Source organism: Thalassophryne amazonica, chromosome 2, assembly GCF_902500255.1.
Source record: "Thalassophryne amazonica chromosome 2, fThaAma1.1, whole genome shotgun sequence".
Taxonomy (NCBI): domain Eukaryota; kingdom Metazoa; phylum Chordata; class Actinopteri; order Batrachoidiformes; family Batrachoididae; genus Thalassophryne; species Thalassophryne amazonica.
The window spans coordinates 42,329,375-42,350,370 of record NC_047104.1 but is presented as its reverse complement, the minus strand read 5'-3'; the positions used below and the strand labels follow the sequence as shown (position 1 = coordinate 42,350,370).

General features: G+C 41.8%; 1 long non-coding RNA gene across 1 annotated transcript; it reads right to left on the bottom strand.

Annotated features, from left to right (window-relative positions):
• Positions 1–18: 18 nt before the first annotated feature.
• Positions 19–19,299, bottom strand: LOC117502077. Its single transcript, XR_004558173.1, has 3 exons — positions 19,289–19,299; positions 1,544–1,554; positions 19–96 (listed from the first exon to the last, which is right to left on the bottom strand). It is a non-coding gene; the product is annotated as an uncharacterized LOC117502077 (long non-coding RNA).
• Positions 19,300–20,996: the final 1,697 nt, after the last annotated feature.

The following is a 20,996-nucleotide window of genomic DNA, read 5'->3' as shown; positions in this document are numbered from 1 at the left end:
TACTAGACCTCTTGGTGAAATTTTATTGTACCTGCATTAATGGTAAATATGCACCAGGTGGAGATGTTGCTCCATGTCAACAACCTTGAGTGCAGGCTTTTGACATGTACTGTGTGTGCGTGTGTGTGTGTGTGTGTGTGTGTGTGTGGTACACCATGTTAAATACCCCCCCACCCACCCATTGACTATACCTGCTTACTCCAATTAAGGGTCACGAGGGACAGGAGCCTGTCCCAGTAGTCATAGAGCGTGAGGCAGGGTACACCCTGGACAGGACACCAGTCCAATGTTAAACAAGGTTATATATTCATAAATAATAATGTATTCATAAATTCAAATATTTTATTATATTTTAATATAATTTCAAACTTCATTGCAAAATTGAAAAAAACTGATGGTTTTAATTTATTTTAATGGACTCTCATGGACCATATAGTACCCTTCACAGTCCACACTTTAGGAAGCCCCATTCTACACATTTGTAATTTATAAAATGCATGTTTGCGCATTTATTGCAAATACTGTCACCCCATCAAAAAATAATCATGCCCTCAACTAACCCCACCAAGAGAAATCCTTTGGTGCCACCGACACTGCTTACCACAGTGCACACATTTTTTTTTCCTTTTCCTGTGACACCAGCAGAAAAATAGCCTTATGACTGCATGAAAACACAGCAAAATTGTTGAGGCTGTTTGGGGCCATCAGCCCTTTACACACGCTTGGACGGCGTCTCCTTTTTTTACTGTCAACATGGCGGTGAGAGAGAGTGGATGGTTTGAAACAGCCACTCCACACACACACACACACACACACACACACACACACACACACACACACACACACACACACACACACACACACATTGCACACAATTAGCCAGCTGCAAAGGGAACGTATGGTTGTCGTGTCTTGTGTTGTTCTGGGGTGAAGACAAGGCTGTTTTGAAGGCAGAGTGGCTGGTAAACAGAGGTACACCACCAGCGCTGTGTTCACACAGCTTTCACTGTGTTTAGCACGTTCAAAACCAACATCAGTCTTTACAGCTAATTGCTCAGGCCCTTAATTGTCATGGTGTTCAGCTCGCGTTCTATTTACAGTGAGGTGTCACTTGTAATAGCCTCACCAGCTAATATGAGGAGGTAGCAGTTTTGTTTCATTTTCCCCCTGGGTGCTCCGTCCTTCTTGCATGCTTCCTCACGTGGTGAAAAAATCCTGTAAGCCTCTATGATCAGCCCGGTCTCATGTTTTTGGGGGGTTTTTTGTGCCCAGTCACGTTTAACACCCACGTTTTGTGGCCCTTTATTTAATTTTGCTATTTATAATCTTCCCCTCCTCCTAACTCCAACCATAACCACATAGCATAAGTGTGTACCCTCCCCCAACATTAACCATGACTCCCCCAGACCCCCCCCCTTTTCACCCCACATTTTGTGGCCCCATCACGAAATGAATTTGTGCCCCGTTATGAAAAGCTCCCCATTGTCGTAACCCTGTCACGAACCCATAGATTAATGTACTTTTCATTCCCCAGTCCCACGACCTGCCATGAGACTGTGTTGCTATGATATGATATCCCACTACTAGACAAATATTAGCAAACCATACACATGCAGAATAAAGCACACCATCTCTTTTGTGGCATTTTGCAGTGCTAAAATCAGATTCTGATTTCTGAGTCTTTCACAATGTGTTGCAGAAATTTAAAAAATGCACAGTTGGGTCAGGTCAGATGTGTTGTCGCACTTAACCGTGGCACCAGCACCTGACATCACCTGACTGTGTATAGGTCAGCTCACAGTGAAAGTTAAGGACTCTTATTCTTTCATTTTTGAACCACTTACATGCATTTTCTGGATGTAATATTGGATAAATCAGAAGTAAGCAGTTGTAGTGACTGCTCAGTAAAACATTATTTATCAAGGTATGACTGGCAAAGCAGGGTGGACACAAATGCAGGACGCAGAAACACAGCTCTGTAGTTTTAAGGCATTTACTTGAAATGTTAGCGGGAGCCGGTACACAGGCAGGAAGTCCAAAATGAGCAACAGTACAAAAAACATCAGGCTGAGGCATGGTCGAGGTACACAGGCAGGTAATCAAAAAACACAATGAAGCAATCAAGACAAAACACACAAGAACAGAACTGGAAGGAAGGCACAAGGCGCATCGATCTGGCAAGAGACAAAGGCAAACTGTGAGGCTTACGAGGTCTGTTAGAAAACTATCTGACCTTTTTATTTTTTAAAAAAACTATATGGATTGGAATCGTGCGCTTGCATCAGCCAAGCTTGAACCTTCGTGCACATGCGTGAGTTTTTTCACGCCTGTCGGTTGCATCATTCGCCTTTGGGCAGGCGTTGAGTGAGCTCTGGTCCACCCCCCTCGTTGGATTTTCATTGTCAGGAAAATGGCTGACCGATTGGAGCAGCGCTGAATCAAATTTTTCCAGAAACTGTGAGAGACAGCCGGGTGGAAATCATTCGGAAGATTCAGATGGCTTTCGGTGAAGATACTCTGGGCGTCACACAGATTAAGGATCATTACAACCGGAATAAAGATGGCCCACAGCGGCGCAGGGCGCGCCACGCTCTGAGCGGCTATCGACAGGCTGAAATGACCAGATCATTTCCAAAGTGAAGGCTGTGTTGATCCGGGACATCGTCTGACTACCAGACAAATTGTGGAAGAGGTGTACATCAGCACTTGTGCGGCACATTCCACTGTTACAGGAGATTCTGTAATGAAAGACGTGCAGAGGAATTCGCGTGTCGGCACGGAGCCACAATGGCGCACAACAAAAAGCACGTCCATGTTGGAAGTCTCACAGGACAAGTTGTGACATGCTCAGTTGTTACACAATTTCTCGGATACTCACTTGACTGAAAAGCCACCGAAAGCCGTCTGAATCTTCCGAATGGTTTCCAACATGGACGTGCTTTTTGTTGTGCGCCATTAGCAGCTCCGTCTCAATGCGCGAATTCCTCCGCACGTCTTTCATTACAAAATATCGTGTAACAGTGGAATGTGCCGCAAAAGTGCTGATGTACACCTATTCCACAATTTCTCTGGTAGTCAGACGACGTCCCAGATCGAACACAGCCTTCACTTTGGAAATGATCTGGTTGTTTCAGCCTCGATGGCCGCTCGGAGCGCGGCGCGCCCTGTGCCGCTGTGGGCCGTCTTTAATCCAGTTGTAATGATCCTTAATCTGTGTGATGCCCAGAGTATCTTCACCGAAAGCCGTCTGAATCTTCCGAATGGTTTCCATCTGGCTGTCTCTCACAGTTTCTGGAAAAATTTGATTCAGCGCTGCTCCAATCGCTCAGCCATTTTCCTGACAATGAAAATCCGACGAGGGGGGTGGACCAGTGCTCACTCAAAGCCTGTCCACAGGCGAATGATGCAACTGATAGGCGTGAAAAAACTCACGCATGCGCACGAATATTCAAGCTTGGCTGATGCAAGCGCACATGATTCAAATCCATATAGTTAAAAAAAAAATAAAAAGGTTGGATAGTTTTCTAACAGACCTCGTATAAAACACTCAGGTGATTAACTGCAAATCAAGAACAGGTGTGTGGAGAAGCTCCCAAAACCAGGGTGTGGACAGACAGAGAGGAACGTCCACCACCAAGAGCCGAGAGAAAGAAACAAGAAAAAGCAGGACAGAGAAAACCCAAGCAGAAAAACAAGCAACCAGATCGACACCACAGCAAATAAAATACAATAAAAATAAATAAATAAAACAGAACACATACCAACTCAAATGCAGATTCTGACATTATTACAGATGCTTCTTGGGAGCTAGCTAAAAAAAAAAAAACCTAGCATGGCTGCAAACATCTATGCTCTCCACCTTCAACACTCCAAAATGGAGGTGATCAAAGAGGATGTAAATCTGCTCTCAGAAAGCTCCTAACTTAGGCTAAAAGCATCTAGCAAGGAGTCCCAGTGCAGGAGTGATTTCAGCGCAACTCTGAACAAGGCAGAGAGAGCAACTTTTATCTTGTTTCAATGTGTGGTTGACCCTGTTTCTAGTTATGAAGCAATCTGATGAAGAAGGTGATTTTCTGTTTTTGCTTCTGAATCAGCCATTTGACTTTTAGTGATGCAGGGAGTAGAATTAACATTAAAACTGAATTCATCACCTTCATCATAGAATGCAGTTTCTATTAAGACACTGATTTAATTATGAATTTGTCTGACACCTGGACCACTTACCACCACCACCTGAAGACTCAAGCGATTTCACCAAGGTTGCGTGAGGAGTATCCTCTGCATCAGGTGGGAAGACTACTGTATCAACATCAGTGTCCCAGCTGGATGCCAAGCTCCAGATCATAGAGTGTGTCATCTTCAAGAACCAGCTTCGGTGCGTGGGTCAAGTCATTAGAATGGATGACAGCCATTCCCAAACAAATCTTCTACTCACCAGCTGACCAAAGGAAAATGGTCCAGAGGAGGACAGAAGAAATGCTACAAAGACCTCCTGAAGCACAGTCTCGAGAACTGCTCTATGACCTGGAAGATCTGGGAAGAAATTCTATTTCTACCTCATTTTCTTATTTTATTGTATTGTAACAAGCATTATTATTATTGCTTATCCTTGCACACGCTATTTGATGCACATTTTCCTCTACTCACAACCATCTTGTGTGTTTTTTTAAGAGCTGACGTAACGTGAATTTCTCCACTGTGAGATCAATAAAGTCTTATCTTAAGAACACGAGGGACTGACCTAGTTCGTGAGCAAAGTCTTTGAAAAAATGTGGATGAACAACACAGAGGAGAAAGAGGAAGGAGAGAGACCAAGATCCTGACCTGCAGAAGCTTCCCACAGCAACCACGGTGCAACATCTGTCAGAAACAGTGACTACGTTTACATGTCGTTAATATTCTGGTTAAGGTTAATATTCTAGTTTCTGAATCATTAGGAATAACCCATTAATATGCTTAAGCAGACAGAGGTACTCCTGTATACATGGTCACTGGTATCATTTGAAATATCCCCATCTAAACAGTGACGCATGAACAACGTCCAGACGCACGGGGAACGTCATGATGCAAATATGCATCATTTCCGTCAATAAAAGACATTATATTCATGTCTTTCACAATACTAATGAAGTATTCGGTTTCTTCCTCGCTCAAAAAGTGCGGTGCTGTGCTGCCACGTCTGGATTTTGCCATACTTGTTTACCTCTGCTTCTGTGGTTTCCGGTGGGTTGCGCGCGCCACATACAAGTAGTTGCCGTACTCAAAAGACCAAGAGTCCTTGCAGATAGGACATGCGCAGAACACAAAATAATGTTCCTTTCTATGGGGATATTCCAATGCGCGTTTATATGACCTGATATTCAGGTTACAAAAGGAGTAATCCGGGGTCATATTCGGGTTTTTAAAAATCGGAATATGAGCATATTCAGGTTTTTGCAGGTGTTTACATGGCCGTGCGCAACCGGGTGATTGCTAATATTCCAGTTATGAAAGGGTTATTGGCTGGATGTGAACGTAGTCACTGAGAGTCAGGTCTGGGCCTGTTCAGTCATCTCCAGGTCCACTACCCCATCTGAGCATCAATCAAGAGACAATCTTCCTTGCCACTGAGGGATTGCCACGACGACTTGCACAGTAACCTCATCAGCTTCATCATAGTTGTCGTATTTGTTTGCTAATGTTTATTTACCATGCTGGCAATTTTACTATTTGAAATATTTGGTAGTTGGGGGGTATCAGCAAAGCATTCAGCAATTTCAGACACTGCTGGCCAGCATGGTTAGCCAGCAATACACAAACATCATGGAATGGAGTAAAAGGTTAAGAAAACCTAATTATTCAGAGAAGCAGTGCAGTGCTATTTAGCAGATTAGCATAAAGTCATTTTCTCCTCTGCTGAAGAAAAGTATGCCCCTTAAAAAGTCTTCCTCCCTACTTCTAACAGTTTTTTTAACCTTAGGAGCTGATTTAAAGGCGAAGATTCTTTGTTATTAACTTTTATCTTTTCTGAAATGTGCTGTTAATTTAAATAGGAAATTCTTTGAAAAGGTCATAATTGTAAGACTTGTCTTTGAATTTCTTCAGGAGGGGCAGGAGGTTTTATGAATATTGTCCCTGACTTCCACTGACTGAGTTCTGGCCACTTGTATAGAGAGCTACCGTGCAAAACATTCAAAACATTGGCTTTAGCTCCTCTCACTTTGAACTTTGAAATTTAATTTTTATTCCAAAAGGCGAAAAAAAAAATGGCTCACAACACTGAGAGCGAGTAATTAATTAAACCAGAGAACTTTCTGTGGAATATGGGACAATTTGGTGAGAACTGGTGAATGTCCTAAATTTGGTGACTCACCCAGCGGAGCAGTGGCTGATTGAATAGTATAGCCAGTGTCGCAGACGGAAGGAACATTCCCCCCCTAAAAATCGGTCCCCCATGCCTTCACTGGGCATGCGTCATTTCGGAGCATCAGCAGCGATTCATAGATTATCGCCTCGTTTCTGCTTAAAACTGACTTTAGAATGATTTAAGAGGTTTTTCTTTGTCATCTGATGGTTAATAATCACATTATTCCCTTTGATCGCTTTGGGTGTAGAGTCAGACTCAGAGATTCAGACTCAGACATGCTGCTGTCGCGCTCTCATCACTTCCTCCGTCTTTTATTATGAAATAATGCTGAATTTATGTGGAAATGATTGTGGTACAAAAGCTTTAGAGATCTGTCTCAGACAGATGATGCCTAGAGAGCAGTTTTAAGTAGAAACGAGGCGATAATCAGTGAATTGCTGCTGGCGTTCTAAAATGATGCATACCCAGAGAAGGCAAGGGGGACCGATTTTTAGGGTGAGCTGTTCGGTCAGTGACACTGGGTCTCTGGTCTGCTATCTGTCTATCACTGGACCATCATGTTATGACAGTTCTGTTTTATTTGGTTACTATGGTCATAGCAGATGGTCACCCCACAGAGAAACTGGTCTGTTTGAAGTTTCTTCTTATAATGAAAAAATGCCAATATGACCTCAAAAGACAACCCCCTGTTTCGTGCTTGAACACAGCTGGTGGAAGCAAGTTTTAAAATTTTTATGAGACAGGCACAAGAAGACAACTCATATTTAGGGTTTAAGAAACTCTACTTTTTATTTTTACTTGAATAGATTCAGAAACTGGGAATTTTTACTTTCATTTACCATTTATTTTTGGTGGTAATTCTACTTTTACTTGAGTATGGATGTTCAGTACTCTACCCAGGGGTGTCGAAAAGGGGGGATTAAGGAGAAGGATTCCAGGTGCCCATGATTGACAGGGGCACAGAGAGGCCCCTAATACAATTACAATACTGACAAAATAATATGGGGGGTGGCCCAGTAATTTCTTCTCATCTGACTCTGACTACGTTTAGATGCAGCCAATAACCCTTTCATAACTGGAATATTAGCAATAACCCGGTTGCACACGGCCATGTAAACACCCGCAAAAACCCGAATATGCTCATATTCCGGTTTTTAAAAACCCGAATAAGACCCCTGAGTTACTCCTTTTCTAACCCGAATATCAGGTCACATAAACAGGCATCGGGATATCCCCAAAGAAAGGAACATTATTTTGTGTTCTGCGCATGTCCTATCCGCAAGGAATCTTGGTCTTTTGAGTATGGCAACTACTTGTATGCAGCGCGCGCAGCCCACCGGACACCACAGAAACAGAGATAAACAGCGCATTGTGTTCTGCATCCTTATCAGGCGGGCCGGTCGCGGCACCGGTCGGCATATCACCGCGATTGCTCTGCCTCCGATGCCCTTACCATCTGCGGGCTCAGTAAACTCACACCGCCCCCCTCTCTTCTGTGCGTAGTTGCGCCAAATCTGGCAACAGGTCCAGAGACGACGCTCGCTGTTTTGATGCAGAGGCAGCCCGCAGGAGAGGAATGAGAAAATGTTAATGCCTGTTTGAGAAAAGTGTGTAGTGAGGGGTTTTACATGAAGCAGGATTACACGAAGCAGGATTTGCACGAACGCCAGACCAAATCAAGCACCAGTGGACGACGTGCATCGCTGTTTAGATCGGGATATTCCAAATGATTCCAATGACCATGTATACAGGAGCAACTCTGTCTGCTTAAGCATGTAAACGGGTTATTCCTAATGATTCAGAAACCGGAATATTGACCTTAACCCGAATATTAACGGCATGTAAACGTAGTTTCTGACTCTGCCCACCACGATCACTGAGCCACAATTACATGCTTGTAATTTTATCTGGGAGTCGTTTGTGGAATGTCTGCTTTTAATTAATGGCAGATGGATGCTGTTTTGCAATCTGAGCACATCTTTTCAGTATCCACACCATGAAGCATCATGTTGATGTCATGCTGTGGGATGGTTCCATCATGGATCAGAATACTTATGAGAGAGAACACCGACTGGATCAATACACAGGCTGGTTGCTCAGGAATCTGTTAGCAACCCTAGACAAAGGGAGGATAAATATGTGACTCTGAACATCAGCGTTTACAACAAATGTGAGACTTACTCAATTCTTCATTTGGAAAAACTCTTTAATAACTCAAATATATGATGCTTACATTCAAACTGTGTGTGCTTGAGCACATCTGCATCTTAAAAAGTGAGGCAATGACAAAATTCTGATGTGCAGATTCTAAAGATGGAAGTAAGTGCCATTATAACGTCAACAAAATGTGGACTCGAGGGCTTGAATGCTAATTTAAATTAGATTTCTATTTCACTTCACTTTATTATCTCCCAAGGGGAGACTTGCCCGAGAGCAGCTGGTCAAAGAACATGACACATATGAAATAAATGAAACAATAATGAATAAAAATATTTCAAATACACATAACCTTAGGCATTTAAATCCTACATTAATATCAGAATGACAACAGTCGGTGTTGTATGTTAGTCTTCTAGCAGAATAACAGCAAAGCTAACAAAGATTTCAAACAACTACCACTTTTATTTTTGGATATATGAGCCAACAGAAACAAACGTAAATAGTTGGACATTCTAGCCTAAATTACTCACACTACCTGCTAGTATTGGTATAACTACTGGTAGTACCACTACTTCCAACAATAAGAATAATAACTGATCAATCTTAACCCTCTGGGGCAGACGCCGTCATATACGACGGCTAAGACCAAGCTTTACTAAATTATAAATAATGATATTTTTGATGATATGAGATAGAAACTTACTTTTTTGCTGAAACGTTAACTCTGCGGACTTTCAAGCAAGCTATCGGCCATCTTTGTACTCCTCATAGAAGCTGTGTGATGACGTGTGCAATGTGACTGTCCAATCAGAATTGGTTCACCGTCACATGGTTTTACAAAATCCAATCGTAGGGCAGATTTACCTCACGTGAAAAGCCAAAGATCGTTTTCAGGAGTGATATGTTACTAGTTGGCCCATTTGAATAATTTAATTTAATTTAATCAGCTTATAATGCGCCAAATCACAGCAAAAGCCGTCTCAAGGCGCCTTACATAAAACAAGTCAACATAAAATTGAATAAATAATTTAAAATGAATAAAAAATTCAAATACATAAATAAAAACAGAAGTAAAAGAATAAAACAAATAAAAATAAAAACTATCCATAAGAAAGAGAATAAAAATAGGTTTTGAGTCTTGACTTAAAAATGTCCACGGACTCAGACTGCCTCACGGTCGCAGGAAGACTGTTCCACAGGGTGGGTGCACGATACGAAAAGGCTCTTTGACCTGCTGACTTCTTCTTCACCCTGGGAACACAGAGAATTCCCACATCCTGCGACCGCAAAGCCCGGGCCAGCACATAGAGTTTCACCAGATCAGCCAAATAAGATGGCGTCAGTCCATGAACAACCTTATAAGTCAATAGCAAAACCTTAAAATCTTCTCTCACAGAGACAGGGAGCCAGTACAAAGATGCCAAAATGGTGTGATATGTTCAGACCTGCTACGTGTCAGAAGTCTGGCGGCAGCGTTCTGAACTAGCTGAAGACCCCTAATGCTGGACTGTGGTAACCCTGAAAATAGAACATTACAATAATGTAGTCTAGAAGAAACAAAAGCATGAATCAGGGTCTCAGCATTAGCCATGGACAGGATGGGGTGGATCCTCGCTATATTTCTCAGATGGAAAAAAGCAGTCTTAGTAACATCCCTGATGTGGAGGTCAAAAGACAACGTGGGATCAAAAATTACCCCAAGGTTCCTCATTTTGTCCGTATGATGTATGACACACAAACCCAGGCTGAGCGCCAGCTGGTCAAACTGATGTCAATGTCTCGCTGGACCAAGAACCATCATTTCAGTCTTATCAAAGTTTAAAAGTAGGAAGTTACTAGACATCCAACTTCTCACTGATAGAAGACAGTCCTCCAGGGATTTTATGGGAGTGAGATTTCCCGCAGTTATTAGCATGTACAACTGAGTATCATCAGCATAACAATGAAAGGCAATGCCAAAACTCCGCAGTATACGCCCAGGGGGTGCCACATACAGGGAGAAAAACAATGGGCCTAAAACAGATCCCTGTGGTACCCCAAATCTCATGTCAGCAAGGTCAGAGGTAGTGCCATTATACAAGACACATTGAAAACGACTGGACAGATATGACGTCAACCAGGCAAGGGCACTTCCAGTAATCCCAAAAAAATTCTCCAACCTACTGAGCAAAATATGATGATCCACGGTATCAAACGCAGCACTGAGATCTAACAACATCAAAACCGTAGTGGTGTCTGAGTCCATTGCTCACAGAAGATCATTCACTACTTTAGTGAGCACTGTCTCTGTGGAGTGATATTTCCTAAAAGCAGACTGCAGCGGCTCAAAAAGATCATTCTCAGTAAGGTGGTCTACAAGCTGCCGTGAAACCACCTTTTCTAAAACTTTGGAACAGAATGATAGATTTGATATCGGCCTGTAATTTTTCAATACACTAGGGTCAAGATTAGATTTCTTAAGTAATGGTTTAATCACTGCTGATTTAAAACATTTCGGAACAGATCCAGAGGTTAATGACAGATTAATAATTTCCAGCACAGTCGGCCCAAGAGTGGGCCACAGGTCCTTAAACAATTTTATTGGTATGGGATCAAATAAACATGTTGTGCTTTTTGTAGATGCCACAAGTTTCATCAGCACGCCCAATGAAATACTATTAAATCCAGTCAATCTAGGTAACACCTCAATGGTAGCGCCCACCTCCATAGCAGTTTTTAATGGCTGGGCCGAGGCATGCTGAGATATGCTCAGCCTAATATCTTCTATTTTCTTCTCAAAATAATCCAAGAAATCCTGTGCTGAAAAGGGAGAACGACTAACAGGTGGCTGCCCGTGAATAAGAAATGCGACCGTGTCAAACAAAAACTTTGAGTTATGTTTGTTTTTAATGATCAAATCAGAGTAATAGGTCTGCTTCGTGGCCAGTGGTGCATGCTTATAATCTAAAATAGCATCCCGCCACACAAGGCGGAACACCTCTAATTTGGAACAATGCCATTTCCATTCCAAACCTCTAGCCTTCTGCTTGAGGTCACGCAAATAATCATTGAACCAAGGTGACTGTGCCTCAGGAGGGCATGACTTTAAAAGAGGAGGCGCAATCTTATTAAGTGTAGTTTTAAGTGTTAAATTTAGACTATCCGCGAGGCTGTCCACTGATTTAGCATTCTCCAGATCAAAGCTAAAATATCAGGTAGTCTGGCCTCAAGTTCAGTCATAGTTGAGAGTTTAATACGACGCCGCAGTTGTAGACAAGGTTGTTGTTCCACTAAACGCGGCAGCGTAAATGTAAACCTGATAAGTGAATGGTCAGAGACTATAGATGCGAGAGGCAAAATGTCAATATTTGTAACAGCAAACCCACGTGCAAGAACCAGATCCAGGGTATTTCCACTAATGTGTGTTGGGTCCTGAATGCATTGCTGGAATCCTAAAGCATCCACAATTTGCATAAATGATTTGCTAAGGGGATCAGAGGGCTTATTTATATGAATGTTAAAGTCACCAATAATCAAAATGTTATCTGCACTAGTTGACAAACTAGAGATGAACGCACCAAATTCATCTAATAAGTCCAAATATGGGCCAGGGGGCCTTTAAACAGTGACAAAATAACATAGCTGAGCTCCAGTTTTATGACCCTGACAGTACTTAGCATCATGGGCATAACGGAGAGTCAGATGCTCAAAGGAATTATATTTGTGACCCCCAACAGCTAATAAAGAAAACCTAGATTTTTAAATAAAAGCCACACATCACAAGACACGTGACTAAATGTGTACGCTGATGGGCAGGCCTCATTCACAGGAAGGAGAGTTGTGGGTTTGAGCCATGTTTCACACAAGCCAATCATATCTAAATGATGATCCATGATTAAATCATTAATCAACAATGATTTTGAGGACAGTGATCTGATGTTCAGGAGACCCAGGGTAAGGACCTCAGTGGGGATGACAGTTTCACTGTTCAGAACCCGGCGAAGCAAGCCCAGGTTCTGAGAGCGCCACTGGCGCACATCAATCCGGCGAAGACGTGGACGTCCGGGCCGACGGTCCTCAGAGCCAACCAGCGGCACCACACAGGCTTTAACCGGATCCACAGGGCGCCAGGGCAGCACAGATCCTGCCATAATTCTGTGCACAGCTCGTCCGGAAGCCAAACAGCAGGCCAAACAGAGCTTCAGCTTCACCAGACGTCCACTTCGTCTCCCGCGGCGACGACTGCGCTTTCGGCCAAAAGGCACAGAAAAGCCAGCACCTCCGATAAAAATGGGGGTGGAAAGTTCTGTCCATCCGCCGATAACCACACTGCACCACGAACCGGGGGCTGGCGATCCAGCAGAGTTTGTCGATCATACACCCGCAATGCCTCCGACTCAAAACCAGCATAAATTAAAAACAATAAAATAACAAACAGACTGGAGATCAGCAGACAAGCAGCCAGACACAATGGCGCCATCTTGGCACTTTTATCAAGCGTAATAGCCCCCTGGGTGCTCCATTGAGTACATACTATTAGTACATACTCAGTGCGCCCTGCACCATTAAGCACAGCGATCAGTAAAAGCAGATGGAGAGCCTCTGATGACAATCTCACTTGAAAGCTGCTTTAGGAGCAGCACAGAACAGTCCAAAGCAGAGTAGAAGTAGAAGTTTGTTATATAACCTTTATGTAATAGCAGACAGAAATTGCTTTGAGATGAAGACAATAAAACGCATAGACCATTTTGTATATATTGTTCAAAATGTGCATTTGTGTTTATTGTTTGAACCTTTTTGTTGTACAGTCTTTCACACAAGACCTCAAATTACCTTTATAAAGTGTCAAAACAGTTGTTTATTATAGTCTGCTGCTGTGTGTTTTGAATAAATGTGTTCGCTTTATTTTTTCCTTACCTATTTTTGATTGTAAACCTTTATTACACTTATAAAACACATATATGTATACATACATACATATATATATATATATATATACATACATACATATATATACATATATATATATATATATATATATTATATATAAAGAGACATAAAACTTGATTGCGGGATGCAGGGAGAGCTGTTAACAGCAATAATAAATCATTTATGCCAGGCGAGTGAACTGTCCAAAAAATGCCCTCGGACCCCAGAGGGTTAAAGTCAGAGAATGCTTACCAAATCAGCTCAAATCAAAGCAAGCTAGAAGCTAACAAAGGTCAGACAAAGTGAAATAAATCTAAATGAAGGGACTTACCAACTGTCATTGCCTCCTTTCACTTTGACAAAGACATTGTTTGTCAAAGCATATGTCATTACACTTATCTAAAAGTCTCTTCTGCAACCATATGCTCTAGGTTTCATCATTCTGTAAAATAGAACAGAGCAATCAGAGATTTCTGACGTCCTCCAATCTGGATCTGGATCACCTTCAAAATTCAGTGGAGTCTTCCATGGCCTAATGCTGTGTTTACACATAATGACGACAAGTCACGAATGCTACGAAGTATACATTCTTGGCTGTTGATCACGAATGTGATGATTTGAGTCAGAGGCATCAGGTATCCTCAGGAACTGCTGCAACCTGTTACCACGCACTACGATTAATGGCACATGTTGTTGGCAAATTATCAGGAATCATTATGCATGGTCAAGAATAATGTTGCACGCTGTTCCATGCTATTGTGTGCAACAGCGCATCTTTACATTCTGTCACGTTGTGAATGACGCGAAATGTCTCCACACACACACACACACACACACACACACACGCATATTCATCCATGAGCTGCTGAACAATTCAGATCACTCCAGTGTCATCCTCAAAATCTAGACTAATCCACAGCAGAAGAACTTTGTGGTTGCATGCTTAGTTGGGCTCTGTGCCATGGAGTGGCGCAGAGAGGAGGAGGAGACAGAGAGCCAGATGTGTGGATCCACGCGGCTCTCGTCTCACGCGTTTTCCCAAACATTAGGCACAGCAGCAGCGGCAGGTGGAACACCTGCAGGAGCCCACTGAGGATCATTGGAAGGAAATTTTTAGCCGACTTGACATCACTGTCCTTCTTCAGCATACTGCAGCAATGAAACTGAATGTGGTGCAGCAGGGTTTAATTGTGTGCAGGTCAGAGGAGAACGCTGTCACGCTCTATTAAGGATCACCACTACTCAAGACGGATCAACACGCTCAGTTGCGACCTCCACTACATGAGGCGAAATGAGGGTGGTGCGTGACATTTGTGGACGATTTTTTTGACAGCCAAAAACATGCTCCACTAAAATCACAATTATCATGCACCAACACGCAGTATTAAGAAACCTGTTCAGATGCGTTAAGTCACGTTAAGAATGTCAGGAATGTGTCAAGAATGACACAAATATGACATTCATAATGCGTCCTGCCTATATGTAAAGGCAGAATAATATCTGTGGTGCAAATTTGGTGAGAATCCATGAAGTAGTTTGAAGGTTGGGGAGGTGATGATCTAGTGGTTAAAGCGTTGGGCTTGAGACCAGAGGACACTCAGTTCAAATCCCAGCCTGACCAAAATATCACTATGGGCCCTTGGGCAAGGTCCTTAATCCCCTAGTTGCTCCCAGTGTGTAGTGAGCACCTTGTATGGCAGCAGCCTGACATCGGAGTGAATGTGAGGCATTGATGTGTTAAGCGCTTTGAGCGTCTGATGTCCAGTTACCATTTAAGTAATCCTTCAAAGCCTATATAAAGTGAAACTTGATCCAGAATCCACGTCTGGATCACCTCCAAAATTTAATGGATTCTTTCCTGGCCTAATATGTACCTGTTGTGAAAATTTCGGCAAAATCCGTGCAGTAGTTTAGACATAATCATGCTAACAGACAGAGAGACAGAAATAAACACAGATGATTTTATTATGTCCTTGGCAGACATAATAAGTTAACATTGCAGTGTGTAGGATTTAGGGAAATTTAGAATTCATAACCACTTGGTCATTAGTGTATGATTACCTGCAGCAACAAATTAATGTACTTTTCATAACCTTAGAATGAGCCCTTCATATCTACACAAGCACAGGTGACCTCATGGAAGCCACAATGTTGTGGCGCCAATCAGTAGCCCAAAAGGGAAATACTTGCAAGTAAAATACTTCTTTTGCATTTTGTAGCATGGCCAGTAGACTGAAGAAAAAAATAATTTTAAATTAATTTAACCTTTATTTAACCAGATTAGTCCCATTGAGATCGAGATCTATTTTGCAACAGAGACCTGGACATTTCTAAAGTTTCCAATTCACCTAATCTGCATTTGAATTGGGGCCCGCAAAAGTTTTGTATGATATCGACATTGCATCCACTTGGAACCAGAGATTTTGGAGCCCAAAATTGCTATCAAAATGCTGATTTTGTGTTTTTATGTGTACAACCAATACTCAACCTTTGTGAAATCATGATGTCATCTACTTCTTTTTCTGTGTTTGTATACAGCGCACAAGCTTTATTCGCATGCTCCACATCTTCCTCTCCATTTTTTGGGGGGAGCATTACAGCACCACATGAAGGCCTGGGATATATACTACAGCATTTTCAGTCATATTCAACGGTTTCTTGTGTACGCAGCTATTTCTTGAAATGATGCCATGTTTACTGAACTTTTGTGAAAACTGACAAAAAAAAAAATCATATTGGGAAAGTTCCATTTCTGTGTGGACAAGGCATTAATGGTTGCTATCCTCATATCAATATGTATAGACGTGCAGCAGCTCTCAAGTAATCCCTTCCACCACTACCCCCACCCCTCCTAAGAAACCACATTCAAAGGCTAAAAAGACATCTGACCAACAACATGGTTGGACTAGAATCACTAAACCCCCCGTCACATGGCACTAACAAAGGACAATGAAGCATATACGAAACAAGAAATCTGGACCTTTGTTGACTTTTGGGGGCATCGTTTAACCTTTTTTCAGCTTCGTTCCTGCAGCTGGTGCTTCGTCAAAATTTTTACACTGTTGAAATCTTGAACAAATACTGCTGACAACCTCAATTTGTCTGTATTTTGTTTTGTTTTCATTCTTGACTGTTTGCTTAGTTTTAATAACGTTAGCGTTTCATTGCACTTGCGTCCAACTTCATTCAATCTCCCAAATCCAATGTATTGAACGAAGGTTGATGAATGCAATGATATCTGAATGAATCAGTAACTAAAGCTCTGACGAGTTGAATGAAACGTCCTTGTATCGCAAATGAATCATTCATATTGGGACAAAAAAAGCAACATTTTCATTCAGAAACAATAGTGTTAAGAATGTTTTATCAACTACTTTAACTATGTATGCACATTTCAACTGTTTGTGGATGGCCTGCGTGTGTGTGTCCACGTCACCTTCGTCTGACACGGACAGTTCCCTATAGCTGATGCCATGGACTCATCAATGATACTCTTCAGAACAAGGACTATAAGTACAGATAAAGTGTACAACAAGGTACAGACACACCATGAGAACTCAGAATTTGACAAACAAAAATTGCTGTAATGAAGACAAACAAAATCTCTCACCTGTTAAGACAAACAAAATCACGCACCTGCAAGTATTGCAGAAATGTGGATAAGGCTGTCTGCCCTTAGATTTACACCCACTTTCGATCATGTCATCATGAATTTTGTTTAAAGTGTCAAGGTCAGCATTCGCTTCGTCTTTCTTTCATTATTTCGATTCGTAGGCGTTTGGTGATGGAAAACGTTCAGGATCTTTCGTCCATCTTTTCTCAATGATTTGTGACTTTTTGTCCTTTGTCCAGCTATTGCCATTGCTGTGTGAAACAGGGCATGAGGCCTGGATTTTCACAAATGGAGGGCATTTTGAGTTGCCAAATTAATTTGGAATGTAGGCCTCTTGTCCTTGATGTGTGTGGGGGTGGGGGGTGCTTAAGAGATGGCAGTGTTTTTGTTTGAGTTGCTGGTGTTTTTATATAGTGCACATCTAGTGGCACTAAATAGTTTATAGGACAGATTAAGTTTGTGGAAAGGCACTCATAGCTTTTCACTAACACCTTTCAGCTTAGCAAAGCATGTATTATTATTAGTCGTAGGGGTAGTAGTAGTAGCAAGTAAGTATAAATCATGCGGACAAGATTGTTCATATACTTTGTTACTGGCCTAGACTACCAGTCAAAGGTTTGGTCTAAACCTTTAACTGTATTGAACATCTTAATGTTGAGAAACTTGTGTCTATTCTGTACATTTGTTATGCCAAACTTGCTATTGTTTATGATGGTGAGGAACCCAATATGCAAACAGCAAGCAAGAAAATAAGCAAACAGTTCAAACAGTGCAGATACCGTCCAAAAATGTCCACACCACGATCAAGACAAAAACCCAGAAGATTACAAGGAGAACTATCAAAAAGAGAACCAGAGCTAAATAAGACTACAGCAGGGTAAACACAAAGAGCAGGTACTTACACGAAGTGTAGGGAGCGCAAACCAAGGCAAGGGCAAAGACAATGGCAAAGACAAGGACGTTGACATTCACAATGAACCAGCAAATACAAAGAAGTGAGTGCTTAAATGACGAAGGTCTAAGTGACAACAGGTGTGCTAAAAACAATGAGGCGGAACTGAAAGATGCACGTGAATGAACAGAACCCAAGAAGATAAATAACTAAACAGATAATAACACTGACCACAAGAATGAGTAGAAAATAAATAACAATAACCAACCATAACCGCAGATGAAGAGGAATAAACACCCAGAAATAAATCAAACTCGGAGGTGGACAAAAAGCAATACAAACTAAAAATATGTCAAGCTGAGAGACAGAGGCTGGACACAAAATGCAGATGCTCAGGCAAAGTGTATGAGTAAAAAAGGTTGGATATTTAATGCTGGCAAAGGTATGGTACACAGGTAAGCAGTCCATGGTGCAAAGGTAACAGGCAGATGCAGGGCAACAAGGCGTGGTCAAAAACAAGCAGCGTTCATACGAGCAAACAGAGTTATCAGTGCTGATGCAAAAGGCAGGTTCCGAAAAGCAGAGCAGGGTCAAAACATGGCTAGGCAAAAACAGGACTGTGACAGAGACCTGGTGAGTGAACGAGCTCAACAAACGAGCAAGGAAAGAGTGAACTGAAAGAACTTAAGTAATTGGATTGGATAATGACACACGTGTGGGAGAAGGATCTAGAAAGGGGGCGTGGCTGAAGATAAGGACGAGAGCAGATGCAAGATAGTGAGGTAGAAGAAATACAAAGGAGACAGAACCAGAGACTAGAGTGAAGTGATGAAAAACACAAAGACACAATAACAAGTGCAAGAACATGAAGTGACAAAACATCCAAAGATAACTCAAAAACCAAAGACGGAATAAAATACAAACATGAAAAGATTTGCACAAAGAAACAAACATAAGAACTAAAAATAGAACAACCAGAAAATAAACGCTAAGACCAAACAGAAACAAAACTAGTGGCAAAAAAAACAAAACAAAAAAAAAACAGATAATTCACCAGATGATAAGAACAAAACAAACAAGTGATTAAACTAATGGTTACACAATGAAAACACAGACTGACTGGACACAACTAGAACGGGACTAAAAAATGGCTAGAGTATACAAAGTAATAAAGATAACTAAATGGCAAAACAACTAAACAGTGAATTCAAGAAAAACAAACAAAACACGAGACTACTGCATAACAGATAATCACATAAATGACTGAACTGAAAATAAATGATAAACAGAAAACAAAACCAGAGACTACAGAATAATGCACAGAGAAGGGATGATCAGTACCAAAATAGACTGAGAATTAACAAGTGACAAAAACAAACCAATTAATAAACCAACACTGGGGCAGACAGTGGATAAGAGAATGGGGACAAATGATGACCGGAACATTAACAGGACCGAAACCTGACAGAATGAAATATCAAGGTGATCAAACATAAAAGACACACAACCAAAATCTAGAGTACAACAGAACTAAGACGTGGACAACAGTGCGCACAAGAAGCAGGTGGAAGATGCAGGGGCACAGACCGGGAACTGAACACACAAACAGAAATCGATAAACAAATACACATAGAGGACTTGACATAACACATGCACAGGACACAAAAAGGCATGAAGGCAGTGCACCCAACAACCCCCCCCCCCCCCCCCACACACACACACACACACACACACACACAGCTAGGAGAAAATGCACATGCAACCACACACATTCACATGAGGAACGAGCACCTGACAGACGAGGAGACACACACCCACATGCACACAGGAGGCAAGGAGTAGGTACACATGACAGATGAGGGGAGACACACCCACACACATACAGGAGACATGAGACAATATCAGAACAAAAGAATAACCCTACAGGTCAGGAGCCCTATTCAAACAGCAAGATGGGCATAACCGCCACAAAACTAGATGCAATATTTTCTTAAAACGAGCCGTTGCAAAAATGACAAAAATTGTTGTCTTTGGGGCCAAATCAAGTGAGATGAAAGTGTCCTCAGAGCTTTTATATTCAAATCAATGCTTCTCAAAATTATTGAGAGTTCACTGGAAAAGCAAGTATTTTCTTTTTGTGGTCATTTTTGTTGAAGTGTGTAAGACCAAGCGAGTGTCTCGGAATATTACAGGTTATTACTGTAATCCCAAATAAGTTTAAAAACTCAGTGCACTGAGTGTTATGTCTAATATGTGCAGTAAAGTCTCCATATACATCAATTACAGACATCATTTTCATCCAAGCTGTTTTTTTTTTTTTTTTAGAAAATTCAGCAAATGCAGCTGTCTTCCTGGATGTATGTGTGTACTTGGATGTGGAATTTGTAAGGCTTTTGTCTGAATGCTTACAGTATTGCTGTGAATGAATGCAGCCAAACATAAATCCCTTCTCTCGCCGAGTTAAGACGACAGCGCTGTCTCTAAAAGTGACTGAGGAGATGCAGCATGTGGTGTGACAGCCAGCCGGGGTCACAGCTCCACATTTCTGCAAATGGGCATGACTAATTGGAGGCTCGGCGGCTGTGGGGTGGAGGTGGGATGAGGTGGAGGCTGTATTGACAGGATCATTTGCATGTCTGCCGAGTCGGAGGGTGGGGGTGCACAGCGGGACAGATAAAAAGTGATGGCTTGTATTTTTTTCCTCTGGCCTGTCTACTCAGAGATACTTTACAAAACGATTACCCTTCTTTGGCTGTGACTGGACACAGAGCAGAGCGACGGCCTGCGCCATGAAAGCCATAAATATGTTTGTGCCACTGTAAATGCACTGTTTAGATTTGGCAGGTTTCACTTTTGTACTGTTTTGGTTTTGTTACCACCACCCATAAATCAGCAGCTGCCAATAAAAAAAGGGAAATATTTCTTGCTTGTGGCATGCCTAATTTGTTTTATTTGGCATACAAAGTATGAGCACTCTCAGTGTTTGCCAGACAGGGAAGATTGAGTTTTTATTGGTGACATAAAGGTGAGGTCATAAATCGGAAACTGCCGTTTACTGTTTATCACTTGTAAAAGTT